Source organism: Falco peregrinus, chromosome 9, assembly GCF_023634155.1.
Source record: "Falco peregrinus isolate bFalPer1 chromosome 9, bFalPer1.pri, whole genome shotgun sequence".
Classification (NCBI taxonomy): domain Eukaryota; kingdom Metazoa; phylum Chordata; class Aves; order Falconiformes; family Falconidae; genus Falco; species Falco peregrinus.
The window spans coordinates 23,740,448-23,755,748 of record NC_073729.1 but is presented as its reverse complement, the minus strand read 5'-3'; the positions used below and the strand labels follow the sequence as shown (position 1 = coordinate 23,755,748).

Genomic DNA, 15,301 nt, shown 5'->3' with positions numbered 1-15,301 from the left:
AGCTTTTACCCGACAAGTCATTGCTTAATCATCAACCAAACCCTTTCAACAGATTCCAAAGAACAAGCTCCGAAGGCATTTGAGAAGTAAACTCCCCATTCAATTAAAAAGTACGCCTTTCATGAACTTGCAAGTTTGGTGCAGCAAACAGAGATGTTGGGAACACACCCAGCAAGCTGTTGGCATTGCCGGCCGCAGGATTTGTTTTACACCAGCTGTAAGAAGCTGCTTCATCTTAGCAGCATACCCATAAATGACTAAGAACGAACCAACCAACAACTACATAATCGGCTTACTGTTAATGGATCTATTTAGTTAATTTGAGAGATACCATCAAAGGACTTTTCCTGAAAAATGAAAGGCAGGGAGTGCACCAGCTACAGGCAGAATTCAAGCTTTCCCACTCAGACAGAGCGTATGCAATGCTCAAGGGCAGGCTCTCGCTCAGGTGAGAAATGTCCTGTTTTGTGAACCTGTAGGAGCTTCCAGGTGCCCTGCCTGCCGCTCCCTTCATCACAAAGGCACAGCTCCAAGAACACTTCCAGAGCGATCCTCAGAAAGCCGTGGGCATTAGCAGGGCTCGCAGTCGGAATTCCAGCCCAGGCTCCCAGTGCACCGGGACGAGGAGGGACACACGCAGACCCGTCTGCCAGTCGTGCCTGTGCTCACTGTAAAACTTCTCCTTCAATCTCTAGCTAGCAGACACACCGCCATTTATTTTTCCCCCCTAACAATAATAATCTCTGCCTTCATACCAAGATGAAGACCATCTTTAAAATTACCACTAATTCCCTTTCAAAGGCAACCGATGTTTCAGAAATGTTGATGAACTGAGAAAACAGCACCAGTGCGCTCCATTTACCGCTGCACACAGCTGGAAACCTGTGAGAGAAACAGGGCAAGAAAGCAAAGACCAAATGTACTTTGGAGGTTTGATTGTACTTGCTCACCTCTGACAAAATAAGCCATCCTGCTAAAGTCAGCATTTGGCATATCACGAAGTAAACAAAGATATAATGATGCGGGGATAGAAGCTTCGAATAGTTCAAATACAAGATTCTGGCTCAGGCCTCATCAAAACTCCATCAGAAAAAAAAGTCTATTCTTTACAGCATACATAGGTAATAACGTACAGAACTTAGAATATATAGAAAAGTATTTTTATCTTAACATGGCTGCAAGCAGCAATATTTTCCTCAGTCTCCCAGCTACCCCAACACAAAGTTTCATTAGCTGCACAAAGCCTGATTTAGAGCTGGAAATAACTGAACAAGACGAAAATAAATTCCAAAGGAAACTACTACTTATAAAAATCTAAATAGATGAGAAACCCACGCCAGCTAGTTCACATCATCTCTTCATCACCGCATCCTCCCCGCCAGCACAGCAGCCATCTGCAGCACATCTTCTGGGGGTTTTGCTCGTGCAATTTCTATTGCGACTGGCAATTCTAATTTAGTGACTCAGGAATGTTTTGATCTACCCATCCAATCTCATTATTCAGCAGGCCAGATCCACTGACCCAGAGCTCTACATAATACCCTGCTTATAATTACTTGTAAATATCTCCCCTCCTTATTACATGATATTCACAACACAAACAAAAGGAGAGAAAATGTAAGGATAGATGCCAGAAAAGAAACAGAAGCATTGAAAATTAAGATTTATAGATGTTACCTGGTTCCAAAACCCACAAAAAGTCAAAAGGAAAAAAATACCTGGGGAAGGGAATAAGTACTGGTTAAAGAGACAGAGTACATACATAAATATGAAGATAAGAAAAGATTAAAGAATGATGAAGATAAAAAGCAAGCGAAGTGACACAAATGCAAACTACATTCAACAACACGTTAAATTTGTGGTAAGTTTTGTAACACAAATGAAGAAATACACTCAGGAAGTCTGCCTGTTCTTACCAGCGTTTTGCTCATACCAAACCCAGCTCTTCCAACCTCTTTTGTCCTGCAAACTTGAATCCCATTTAGCTAATATTGCATTTTCCCCATATACTGCGACCATAAATAGTGCTCAGCACCTTTTCTTCCTCTAACCAAGAGACATATACTACCTTTTTCCTTATAGAAATCAGACATATTCTCAGATCTTTTTGATAAAAAGTATGTATCTTTCTTCTGTCCATCCTGACCTCCTCCAACAGATGCAGGAGAACCATTTTTATTTAACAATCCTGCTAACAGAATTGTCATCATCCTGCTCCGTATGTTGTTAACAAAAAATATCTCTAGGATACCTTGCTTCATAATCCATCTCTATCATGTACATGAGCTATATCATAGTTATCAAGTACTTAAAGAAATAATGCTGCAATTAAGGCAAATAAAAAAAATATCAATAGACAAAACAAAGTCCCAAGTCTTTACTTTCACATCCTTACTTGCTCACATCACTTGCAAAATATATCACTGGAAAAATGATGTGAAAGGGCTGAAGGTAAAGCAAACTGGCTAATGAGTGCACTCAGACTACTACTATTTTGAAGCACTCTTCATGAACATTCCCCTAGCTGTCTTGAAATAGGAATTTTTAAGCTATTAATTGAAGCACTAACATTTACTATCTCATTAAAGCATCCAAGAGTGAGTGTTTTGATGTTGCTTGCTTTTTTCTTTTTTAATACTGCAGCACAAAAGCCTTTTAGCTAAATTTTGCTATTCGGTTTGCAGCCTTTTGCTAAAGGTCATGTGAGAAATTTGATATCAATAAAAACATTCTGTTTTAACATATAAACCCTGATGTAAAGCTAAACTAGTATCCAGGGAATTAATTGAAACGCAGAAAAAATGAACCTTACTATGGCCAAATTCATGTGCCTTGGGAACAGAAGACAGGTCTCCAACAGTGAAAGACTGCAATGCTAAAATCTTCGTTAAATTCTCTTAAGCAGGAATTTGTTTTTTATAAATAGAAACACAGAGCTTTTAAATAGATTAAATCCAGGACAACACAACTTCTCTGCTAAATTCAAGCCTAAATTGATGCAACATGCATCATTAACAACCAAAAGAGAGGTTACACTGAAACTTGTGAGAAACTTAACTACAGGGATACAAGTGTTGTTTCTCTAATAAGCTTAGCAGATTAAAATTTAGCCATTTAAGTCTGATTGACCAACCTGTTATAAAGACTTGTGACCTTGTACCCTATATAAGAGTAAGATTCAAACCTACTAAAGAAGTTATTCAATATGGGGGGGTGAGGAAAGTATTAGATTCACATTTTCTATCCTCTCTCCTCAGCTACAGGAGTACCTCTCTAAAACCCTGGCTTTTTTAACAGATTCCCTACTTAGGATTTCATGGCTCTACGTAAATCCTTCAGCAAAATTAAATTATTGTTTATGGCATTACGGTAGCTTATATGGCAAAGTGCAAGTGTCACAAACAGCATATAGCTGTGAAAAAACCCTACATCTATTTACTCAGCTATTTAAAAATTTATGAAAAATCAGTAGTTTGTTTGCTTGCCTCATTATTACTCTTAATTCTTTCTCTATATAAATCCATGCAGTGTTTGCATCGCTGTAACTAGCATGCAAGTTCACTAGAACAAATCAGAAACCCCACAACGTTCAGTTGCAGGTAGTGTGACACTGATGCCACTTATTTCTTCTAGAGAAGGATCTTTAACTTCTTCAAATGCAGCAGTGCAAGGCGCAGCGCCATTTGCGCTAGGCAGGCTGAATAAACCGTATCAATAAAAAATAATTGTTGTTAATGGCTATAGCAACGTAGTCAAAGTATTAAACCTTTAAAATATAGAAAAAGTCCTGAACAAACAGATTGGTTTACGCACATAAAAATGGGATTTATACTATTATACCACACCTGTAAGGAAGGCAACTAAAGGCTTTTAAACAACAAGAACAAAAAAAATGACAAAAAGTATCAGCGTTTAGATCAATCGTCAAAATGCAACCACCGACCTCTGGACAGCCTGCCCCAAATGCTTTGCCACTCTGGGTAGGTAGGGACGAGTCTTCTGCGGCAGGGACAGTAACTGTACAATAAACACAGAGGAACGCACAGCAGCTTTAGCACCAGGCTACGGCACCTTGCTGCAGCACAGGCATCTGCCTGGTCGAAAAGAAGGGACAAATACAGGTTACAGAGTACATCTAACACAGCCGTGTCAGCAGTCTGAGAGGCAAAAGAAACGGTGCAATGATCTTCCCAGACCTAAACACATCCTTCACGTTACAAGTTGGTTGGCAAAGAGATTTATCAGAAATTAAACTGGACGGGCAGGGGAAGACTACCCTCTGCACTTGTACACAGTAGCAGGAGATGGAGGGGCGAAAAAAAATCCTATCTTCTTCTGCTATCAAATGTGGAGGCAGATGAGAAGGTAAATAATGGGGTCTCCCCCCCCCAAAAAAAAATTAAATAACGTAGAAGTATGGTTTTACAAATTGCAAAAAAATTTACAAAGAGCAAAATTCTTTTACACTACGTCATTACTGGAATAGCTTTGTTGTCAAATAAACGCTCTTGGCAGTTTCAGTCATGAACGTCTTTGTTAATGACTTTCAAGTGGATAGTTTATTTTTTTAATGGGTAAAAAAACAAAAACGAAGACCAGTTCGTACCAACAGCAGAAGGTAACTCATGTATATATTCAACCTGATCTAAAATGATCAGGTCTGGCGTTTCCCTTGGAGAAACCATGTGTTTTCAGGTTATTCATCTCTGCCACGCAGCTCTTTAACAGCTATCTTTTCCCTCACCAAGCACACAAATCTTCCTCTTAAAAAGTTATGAATAAAAAAGCAAAATGAGCAGAACTGAGCAGCAGAATTTATAAAGCCAAGTTTCTAGAAACAAGCACCTACCAAGCACCCAGCTCAGGAAAGCAAAAATGGCTTTATAGGACCACCCGGCACCCAGCGGAACTGTCCCTGCGACGTCTGAACCCTTCTCTCTATTCCACAGAGTAGTCTTCAGTAGTCTACAAGATTTTACTCTAAAAATAAGCTTATTTATTTAATATTACAGGCAGAAAAGCATTCTTTTTCCCCTGATTTACTTTTACCTCATGTATGTGATCGGGTCCTCCCAGCCCAAGACGATGCACAATTATTCAAGCAGCACTTGCATCCGCTCAGTTAAGTCATGAAGGCTTTAGCTCCAAAGATTTTTTTCTTTTGCAAAGTTTAAAACTTAAGCATAGCTAAAAATCCTTTCTTCTAATTGCTCAACTGTGTTTCCCCAGTTTTTTGTGAGGAGTGGGGAAGAGACGTCACTGTTTCATTATTTCACTTCCTCACAGAAACTGCCAGAAAAATAACATTTTCATTTCCTCCCATAAAAAACAGAAAACATGGGCTTCTAACACACATTTCAAGCCTTATTTATTAGATTATAAAGAAAAAAAGGGCAAAACCAGCGCAACGGATTTGCCTTTTCAGGTAAGATTGAATACTAACAAAAATGTTAAAAAACAACAACAAAAAAAAACCCCAAAACAAACAAACAAAACAAAAACTAAAAACCGACCAAACAAAAAAACCCAACCAAAACCAAACCACTACTCCTTGTCCTTTCCCAACGCTGCTTTCCAGCAGCGCCAGCAGCAATGAGAGGAGCTGTGCTGGGGATCAACCCCCATGCCCAGCAAGGGCGCCTGCACACCGATAAATAATGAGTTTTGATAACGACCCGGTGGCCGGTGGGCACCAATTGTCACCGTTCCCTGTGCCACACATCACAAACACAACAGACAGTGGCTCCCGCAGCCCTGCCGCTGAGAAAAATGTGCTAAGACGGAGCAACTGGTGGTGTAAAATATGTTTTAAGTTTGAAAATAACATTTTCGCTAAAAGACATCCCCAAAACCACTGCTTTTGAGAAACTACTGATTAAAATCATAATCACCCCAATCAATGCAATAAAATGCATGCTCTTTTCCATCCTAGAATCACAAGACTATGCATGAACTGAAGCGGCGGGAGCAAGCTGCAATACTGACACGAGTACTGCCTGCCACCAGCCAGGTAAACCTCAAAAAAAAAAAAAAAAAAAAAAAAAAAAAGAAACGAAAAAGAAAAAAATAAAAGGAGAAAAAAGGAAAAAAGAAAAAAAAGGATAAAAAGAGAAAGAAAAAAAAAAACAAACAACATACCCAAAAAACTCAAACAAAACCACCACACACATCACCAGGAATAAGTGGTCCCCCAGTTGCAAATTACACAGTCTGGACACAACCCCCCTGAACACTGTATGAGGGGGTGAGCACCCCGCCAAGCAGCCCAGCCCCCCCAAGCAGCCCACCTCCAGCCCCCCAGGGAACATCTGCCCAGAAGTCAATTTGCCAACTGACAGAGAAATCGTAAAAGAAAATTAAAAATAATTCCACGGCCAACCTCATCCGAATGAAGGCCAACACTGCCCCAGCACCTTCAAGCTCTCCGTCCTGGATATGGGAACTATCAACCACGGAAGGGGGAGAACAGACCTGAAAAAACTGCAAGTGAAACAGCAGGTCAAAAACACAGATTTGCTAAACTAATGGCTACAAACAAGAAGTATGTATATATATTTTTTACATGCAAGACATCCTTAGGTCACCGTCACCCCACAGATCCGTCCCCACTGGCTGTGTCAGACATTGCAGAAAATGGTTTGAGAGGCAGGAGGTGCTGAGCTTCGTCCCTGCCTCATGCAAATCCCCAGCAATGGGCACTTAGACCCGTAAAAGCAGTTAAGACTTAAGATTTTCACGATAAAATCTGAACTGCCCAGCACAGCTTCTACCACTCAAATTTTTATTTGTTGTTTAGGCAGGAAAACACCACAAAACTCCTTTTCTTCTGAAGACTGAGCAATGCCGGAGGGGCATGAATTCAGGGCAAGGACTTTTGTTTCTTCTCAGGTTGGCTACAACAGAGCCCACGTCCCCAGGCACACACACAGCAAACCAAGCACAACACACCTGGGGACAGATGACAGTTATTCCCCAGCAACCTAAAGTTTTCATGGCACTGAACGACGATGCTGTGAACGCACTGCTAATGGAGCTATATCCTCATATATGCTCAGACTATATCAACCAGTATAGAACTCGTGTGCTCGTGTCTGTCTGGATCATGAGGTGCTCAATACATCATCTCCACCCAGCTCATTTGGCTAGAAACATCCGAACAAATCACAGGGCTCGATTAAAAGTGGTTTTAATTTAAACCACTATTTTCTCACAGGAGATAAAACACTTTGGCCTCTTCTAACAATAGTGTGGTTTCACCACCAAAAAGATCTATTTTATACTAGTTTATTTCCACCATTCTCTCTGCACACATGTAACCTGCAAACGGCATGACGAAGTGTGTCCTCAGTTCTGCTGTTCAATCTGGCAAAGGTATTTCGTGGCTGCTTAACACAAAAAAATAAAAAAAAAAAAAAGAAAAAAAGGCAGCCCACAATATAGAAATAAGGCAGCAACGCAACTGAAAACGGTGTTAGTCCTACTGGCTTTCCCACTAACTCACCAGCGATTACAAGAAAAGCCACAGCTTGAATTTCAGACCCCAGACTTGGTTGCAAACCTGGCACTTAAGGAAATACCATGTCCCAGACTTTAATTACAACAGAGGTTTCTAACGTTATTACTGGGATAAGAAATAGAACATCTAACCACGTATGGATTTTATAAACTACGTTTTTGGGCTGGCATCACACTTCAGAGGACTCTGAGAAGGCCACTATTATATCGATGCATCATTTAATCCCTGCCATTCCCAATGCACATGCCTTGTCGTTTCAGTGTGTAGAATTATCATATTTAGTCTTTTTTCCCTCCTAAAGTAGTAACCCAGAACAAAGCCAGAAAACTCTTGGGTTTTGTGACTGTGACACTTTTATTACTCCCTCTGATCTCAACCAACACCAGGCCATGACAGATGTCTCTTCAGTCTGCCTGTAGACATGATGTGACGCTGTCAATGCGATGTTAAACCCGTGTTATTCTTACGCACATTCCCCAAAACAAGAGTACGCCACCCTGAAGATCCTTAGCAGAAACAGAAATAGTCACAAAATAGCACTTTTCCTCGTTTAGGGTTATTTTTAAATGATATTTTATATGTCTACACATTTAAACAGCCTCAAAACAGCAAGGAAGGAAGAGTGAAAGTCATCATAGAGAGAAAACTTTTAGACTAGATGGACTAACTGGGCTTCATACAGAAGACGTCAACAGAAAAGTCACTGGAAGAAACATGATTTTAAGATGCAGGAAACCTGGGGAAGGAGTTGCACGTTAGAGGACAACTATGGAAGATGCTGGGGTTTCCTCATCCAAGATACTTCACTCAACTTATATTCCATCTAGGACCAGTAATAAAAAATAAAGCCATGTTGATTGTTGTCCCTGCTATCCAAACCACTCGGTGAAATAGCAAGGTATGCTTTAGAAATTATAACTATGCACCTTCCAAACACCTTTTGATTAACTCTGCTTGCCTGGTTTCCCCAAGTTAATTGCCAATAGCAAATGTTGTGCCAAAGTAACTTTTAAAAGTGCAACAAGAATGAAGCGAGCGTGTATGGGAATTGGGAGCTTTGCAGGAAAAAAAAGAGCGAGACAGTTATTAAGGAAGATAAGTATTTTCACTAATTACCATTGAGACAAAATAATTCTGTTCGCTATGCATTTATTTTCCTTGGAGACAAAAATGGTCTACTCAAAGCAAGAACGTTATTTCCCAGCATTAATGTTAGGGCCTTCAAAAGAATGACTGACTGACAAGTGATCCCTCAAACCAAACCCCAATGACAATAAAAGAAATTTTCTTAAAAAAACCACATGGTTCATACCCTATTTTTCTTTCACCACTCAGACCAGAGTAATTCCTCAAGACACACATCAGAACCGTGCACATGCAGAGAAGCAGCATCCCTCCGCAATGGAGCTTGTTACTTATGAGATGGAAAATAGTAAGTTCACAGAGAACAGCAACGCAGAAATAACCTGGAACTTAAATCAATTCACTGCTCTGAACAGAAACTGAATCTGGTTTTTTTAACACAATTTAGAACAGGAAATCTGGCTGGTTATGGCTTCCGAGACACAGGTCACTGGAGGCACCCAACAGTTTCATGGTCCATTCCCTTCCGCTCAGGGAGGAGCAGGTGAGGAGATGCCAGCGCCACGGGGAAGAACACAGGATCTAGAAGCAGCGAAAGCTAAACCATGCAGGTGAAGAGGGAAAAGAAATAGGCGTCTGCTCCCACCGAGGTCCCACGAACCACTCAACATCTCACCCCCTTCCAGAGCTCACAGCACGCGGCGAGGTGCCCAGCCCCAGGCATCACGTACTTAAGTCAGGTGAGGTATGTGGGATCAGCCTGCTTCGAACCAAAGCAGTTATCAGCCTGACCTGGAACTGCATCAGGATAACTCCAGTCCCTGATGGAGCTGAACTAGAGCAGAACTTTTAACAAACAACAAAAAAAAGAAAGAAAAAGGAAAAGCACTGCTTCAATTCCCTGTGCAGATACCAGACGATTTCACAAGGATCCCACATGCCCTTTGCAAAAGCACACGAACACTCAATTAATTTTATTCCCCTTCTACCCACTTGTATCACAACATCACATGTCTCCCAAAGACACAGTGCCACGCTCCAGTATCTGAACAAGATCCTAACGTGGCTCATTTTTTTCCCCTGATCCCCCGTTCTCTTAGTTCTAAACATGAGAAGCAGGACCACCAACCTCCCTGCTGACCTACAGGGAAGCACAGAAAAATTAAGACATCTCTCAACACATTTTTAAATAAATTCCTGCAATTGCATACCATCAAGGAATGCTAGATGCAAGCTGAAATTGTAAACATCTCACTTGATGCAACCTTGTCTGGTAGGATAAATATCCTGCACCTGCACGTTCAACATTACTGCAGACACTGGCACTGGTAACTGCCCACAAACACCCTTGGAGCTGGGCTCCCATAGTCCTTCTCCTCTCTACAAGCAGCTTTAAACCTCATTATGTTTTTCCAGTAAGTGTCCCTAAATCCTCATGCCACAAGATTCCTAAGGAAAATTCTGTAATGACTGACCCAGTTTAGGAGGTGGCCTGTGCTACGCACCACACACTGGAACCGAGACACTAAATTACAAACTATTTCTGAGCATAAATAAAATTGCTAAGATATTACCATCACAGTAACAGAAAATCCTGCTAAGACATAAAATATGTAATGACAGATGGAAGGGAAAAGAATATTTTCATCTGAAATACAGCCAAAAATTTAGACATAAAAGGGGAAAAGCAAACAGAAAACCTATGCGAGTTCCTAATTTTGTAACTGCGTAGATGGCTACTGCAATGACATCAGCAAACTTTGGGCTTTTTCTATCTGCGCTGCAAAACGTTATCAACCTATAGGTCCTATACATTCACTTTTTCTACAGATTGTTCTTTAAAAGCCACAAACGCTCCGGGATCCCTACCACCGCAACGTAGCACAACTTAAGTAAGACACAGATGCAGCCTGGTCAGGACTGGGAAGTCCCGTGTGACAAAAGCAAAAGCAGGATGGTGTAAGTCAGTGTTCCTAGAGCAAGCAGTTAAAAAACAGTTCTTAAGAGATATATAAATACATATTCTTGGAGGGAAGAGGAAGCCTGGAAGGCAAGTGGGGGGAAGTGTGGGGTGCTGCCTGGATCTCTGGTTTGTGCTCTTCTATCAGCTTCTCCCCACTGCTACGAGGTACTGCCTGTCGTTGCAATCATATCTACAGAACTACTCACTTGCCTCATTCATCTGTCAGAAGCAACCAGACCATCACATAAACACCAGTTAATGAAAGCATACTTGTATCACATCACAAGAATAATTAAATTTAAAAAAGAGATTAATTTGTGGTGCTTTGGTAAGAAGTAACTGAATGCCACTGCGTTTGTTTTGTTCAACCATTCACCTAACAAAAGTTTAGATCACAGTACTGAAGTATATTAAAAAGAAGAAAGTAAAAAAGTATTTTTCATGGGAAAAATCCTATTCTCATCACAAAATCCTTGACCAGATGATGAAAGAGGACATAGCAGCTGCTGATTTAAGTTAACTTGGGCCAAGAAGACTCGTTCCATTTGCACAGGAGCACTGCTGCGCACCACGCGCCTTCCATTTCCTTCTATCACTGCACACACAAAAGGATAAAAAACCTGCACCTGGAAGAAAACCACCCTGAAATTGTACAGTTGGCCCTACAACGTGCTGGCACTGAAAGTGTTTCAGCACTACTGAAGAAGGCAGAAAAGGACTTGAAGAAGGCACATTTTAGTGCAATGCAGATACAAGGTAAGTGCAATAAGGAGAAGTTGCCAGGACAGAAGCAATGTGAGTGGATGCTCAAGTCATCTTACTCACGTTCTTCCAAGAAAAAACTACACATTAGCAACACACTAAACCCCCTGCAATCTAACACCAATAATTATTATTATTTAGCTATTCCATGCACACAAAAATTATTCTTTTACTTTTTTGGTAGCTACCATCACTTCATTAAAAATACTCAAACAATCTTTTGAGGCACTTTTGTTCTGGAGTGCAGCTCTTTGGTATCAGTTTACACTGCCTGAAATAGGAACCAAAGCGCATCTGAAGCTAAACCACGTACTTTCTAGCAACTGTGCTTTGTATGTTTTTATTAAGAAAACACTTTAACTGAACTTCTAGGTAAATCTTAAGGTATAGCACCATTCAAACTCCTGTCTTTCAAGATTAAAAGCGGTCACTGGTTAACCAACCAGCATCAAGACATAGTAGTTGACATAGTAACAAACCCCTAAGAATAAAAACCACATTAAAACCAGGGTAAGAATTCCCAAACAGCTATTGAGGGACTGTAAGCACTGGCAACCTGCTGACAGCAAAAGCTGGCCAGGTGCACGATGATCACTCCAGTTCCTCCTCGTCATCCAAGTCTTTTCCTGTGCACACGTCCAGTCAGTCACCATGTCACCCTGAATGCGTGGAACAGCTTTGAGTGGCCAGCACAGGTAGCTAGAGTTAAATATGCAAAAAATATTTACATAGACACTTCTAAACCAATATTGCTTAATTCAAATTACTTCAATTATTGGAGTACAAGGAAAATAACTTTTTCACGTAAAAATAAAATAATAGTGCAATGCACCACTTTGGTCCTCAGCATCAGCCACGTTCCTCATCCCTCCCTCTGCATTTTGCCACGACCCATCTGCCTTACGGCACGGGTGGCCACACAACCATTTCCTGAGAGCGTGGACTGGCCACTGCAGCCCTCGGTGCCATCTGCTTATAGGCTGGGGGTCACCTCACGGACACCAAGTGGCTGGCCAACCTGCACGCACCCGCTCCTTGAAAATGCCTTTTCCTCAGACCAGTGGGGAGCAACAGGAGAGCCACATCTTCCCCAGCGGAGGCAATCCTCCCTCCCTAGTGCCACTTCATCTCCTACCTCGGCAGGTGAACCTGGAGAAGGGAGGCTGTGAGCAGAGCTGCAGCAGAGCCCCAGCTAGAACTGCAAAGAGCAAAGCCAAACAAGGAGGACTTGCACGGCTCTAGATCAGACTGTGAAGGAAATCAGTCAGTGTATAAAAATCACCTTAAATTACTCACCATACTTACGTGTGTGTGACCGGAGAGCAGTGAAAATGCTGGCAGATGCCATTTTGCACATTCCGGGGAGGACATGAGTGCTCAGTCCTACGTATAAGCTTTGCAGAAAAGTTCTGCCAACCCCTTCCCTTCCCAGACTGAAAAAAGTATTAAAATATTTTGATCTGGTTATTAACATTAACGATACTTAAAAAAAGAGAAGGTGCTGGCAAATGGATCAAAAGAGGGAAACAGGCCAGGTAGAGCGTTGTTATTGTACGTCAAGTCATTCAATGAACAGTGGGGATTTGCAGAACCACCCCCCAGTCTGAAATTGTGCCCACTTTCCCAGAGAGGATGAGTCTGGCAATTGAATTCATAGATTTTTTTTTAAAAAAAAAAGTCCTATCAGCAACTTTTACATTTAAGCTAAAACATGATTTCTTAAGCAATCCAGTTAGGCCTCCATTAGTATCCACTGTCAAGATACTTAAACACAGATAAAAATCCTTCTTGAAGCTCATAAAGAGTAGAAATACGATGACCAACAGCATCATTGCTGACCACCAGCTCCCCAACAGCGTAACCTGCTAACGAGGCCAACGGTCTCAAATCAGCATCCCTGCTGTTAGGTTCCCAAGTCACATTCTGGCACTGCCCGATTTTTTCTTAAGTGTGAAGATCCAAACGCCACCGCTGACGTGCCCGATGCCTTCCCGTGGCACAGTAAGAAAAGCCTGTCCATATCGCAGCTGGATTTTGATCCCTGCTCCGACCATCCGCTGCAGACCAAGTCTCCGGCAGGTTCCGACCACCCTGGGCAGTGTGATGACTGAGGTCAGGTCGGTGACAGTGCCACCTCTGCCACCAAGCACACCACCCCATCACACCATGATCCAGCAGCAAAACATGGCGTGCTACTAACCGGCCGGCCGGCGCATCACTTCGCACGCAGGAAAGGCTGAAAGAGCCTTTATACTCCTCCAAAATAATCAACACAGGTATCAGGTCTGCGCTACGGGACAAGGCATGATACAAAGACATTACTTTTTACAGATGCTCACTGGTAGAAGACAGTTAATACGGCACACAGCAGCTACCCTGTGAGTTTGAACAATCTCTACTTTGTTTTCACTTTGGCGCTACAGCCTGCAATTTATCAATCCATCAAAAATTTAGGAGGAAAATGACCACGTTGCAGCACCTCCCCTTTCATTTAAATGCCACGGACAATCACCAAAATGAAATAAAGCAGGGAGGGAAAGAAGCATTTACATATGCTTATAAAAAGCTGTTTGAATGAAAGTCTCCTCTCTAAACTGGGGGTTATCCACAAAGCAAGAACCCACACAGCCAGCATTGTGACAACTTTCTCCAAAGTCCTTAGAGCACCAGCAGAAAACCACAGGAAGCTGCTCAATAAAAATAAACTCCTTTTCATCCTACGCTCTATATATTAAAGTCAGTTTCTCTTCCACTCCAGTTTTTGCTTCCCCTCTGTTCTCCCTCCCAGAGCACAGCGTACTTGAATTATTAGAGCTAGTTCATTAATGCAGATGAATTTGGCATCTATTTCTCAGGATCTCTTAGTCAGATTAGAACTCTCATTTTCTAACAAAAGCAAACCAAAATGCAAACGCTGATCCTCGGCAGCCTGAAACCGACTGACGCCTTAGAATTTGGAAATGCCTCTACTGAGATTGTGGTGAAAATGATGAATTCCACTTAAAGGTGGCTGCTACTAGTGAAGAATTAGAACAGGTACGACCCTGACGCATTCCAAAGGGAAATCCTTTTCCGATGTGTGGAGTTCCGATGGCTCAATTTACCCAACCGAACAGGTGAATCACCAGCGGCCAGCCACGGCGACTGCGGCCTGTGAGTTTGTGCTTCAACAGCAGCAAACTAATACGGTATTTAAGCACAGATATAACATCCCCGTCTCTTTAAGCTAAGCTAGCACGGGGGCATCAGGCAGCCATCAGCCGGGAGAGCTGTATTATGTATTATTCCATACTGCTGCAAGATGATGTGCCGAATTTATGCTGGATTTTTACGCTTTACCGCAGGAGAGAGACTATTAAGCACACACAGCCCTGCCAACAGCATCTTACCACGCAGGAAAATGAATACCCTGAGAAAAGCAAACCTAGGAAAGATAGAAGCGCTGGGCACGGCTGGCTTCACCTTGCTCTCCGGGGGAAACAGGGCTCCACCGGGGAACATGCTCCAGCGATACAGGCAGCAGCAGCGTGTCGCTGCGTGCACAGCACCAAGGTGCTGGGCAGGCACAAAGCAAGAGCGAGGCGTTAGCGGGGATCCGTGCTCCGGCCGCCTGCATTCGGTCCCGCTGCATCCCCCCTCCCTGCATCCCCCTCACCTGCATCCCCCCTCCCTGCATCCCCCCCAGAACTACCTAACCCGCATCCTTAATGCCAGATCCAGGGAGACGGCACAAACCCATGGAATTATGCTGGAATTATGCTGCCGGTGCAAGTTTCTCATTGGAAAGGCTGGATTTACTTCCCACTGCTAATACGTCATTCATTAAGCACATCATAATCTGAGCAGTTACAAATTGATTTTTTTTTTTTTTTAAATTAAGCAGAACAATGTAAGGAAAGGGAAGGGGGGAAAGCCAACCCAGGTGCCCCCAGCGCTGCCGGCGAGCCGCAGCTCGCACCAACGCCAATGACTTTCAT

General features: G+C 42.3%; 1 protein-coding gene across 8 annotated transcripts in view; it reads right to left on the bottom strand.

The window, feature by feature from the left end:
• Positions 1–15,301, bottom strand: part of DNAJC5 (DnaJ heat shock protein family (Hsp40) member C5) — a 32,869-nt gene that overhangs the window by 17,039 nt on the left and 529 nt on the right. For 2 of the 8 annotated variants that reach the window (XM_055813968.1, XM_055813967.1), the window contains exon 2: positions 6,380–6,480. The exons of 2 other annotated variants lie outside the window; for them this stretch is intronic. The gene's annotated coding sequence lies outside the window, so the exon portion shown is untranslated. Of the gene's footprint in view, positions 1–3,943; positions 4,027–5,049; positions 5,212–6,379; positions 6,481–15,301 lie in introns of those variants that run through there. 4 more of the 8 variants (XM_055813969.1, XM_027790169.2, XM_027790170.2 and 1 more) reach the window with 3 other exon arrangements.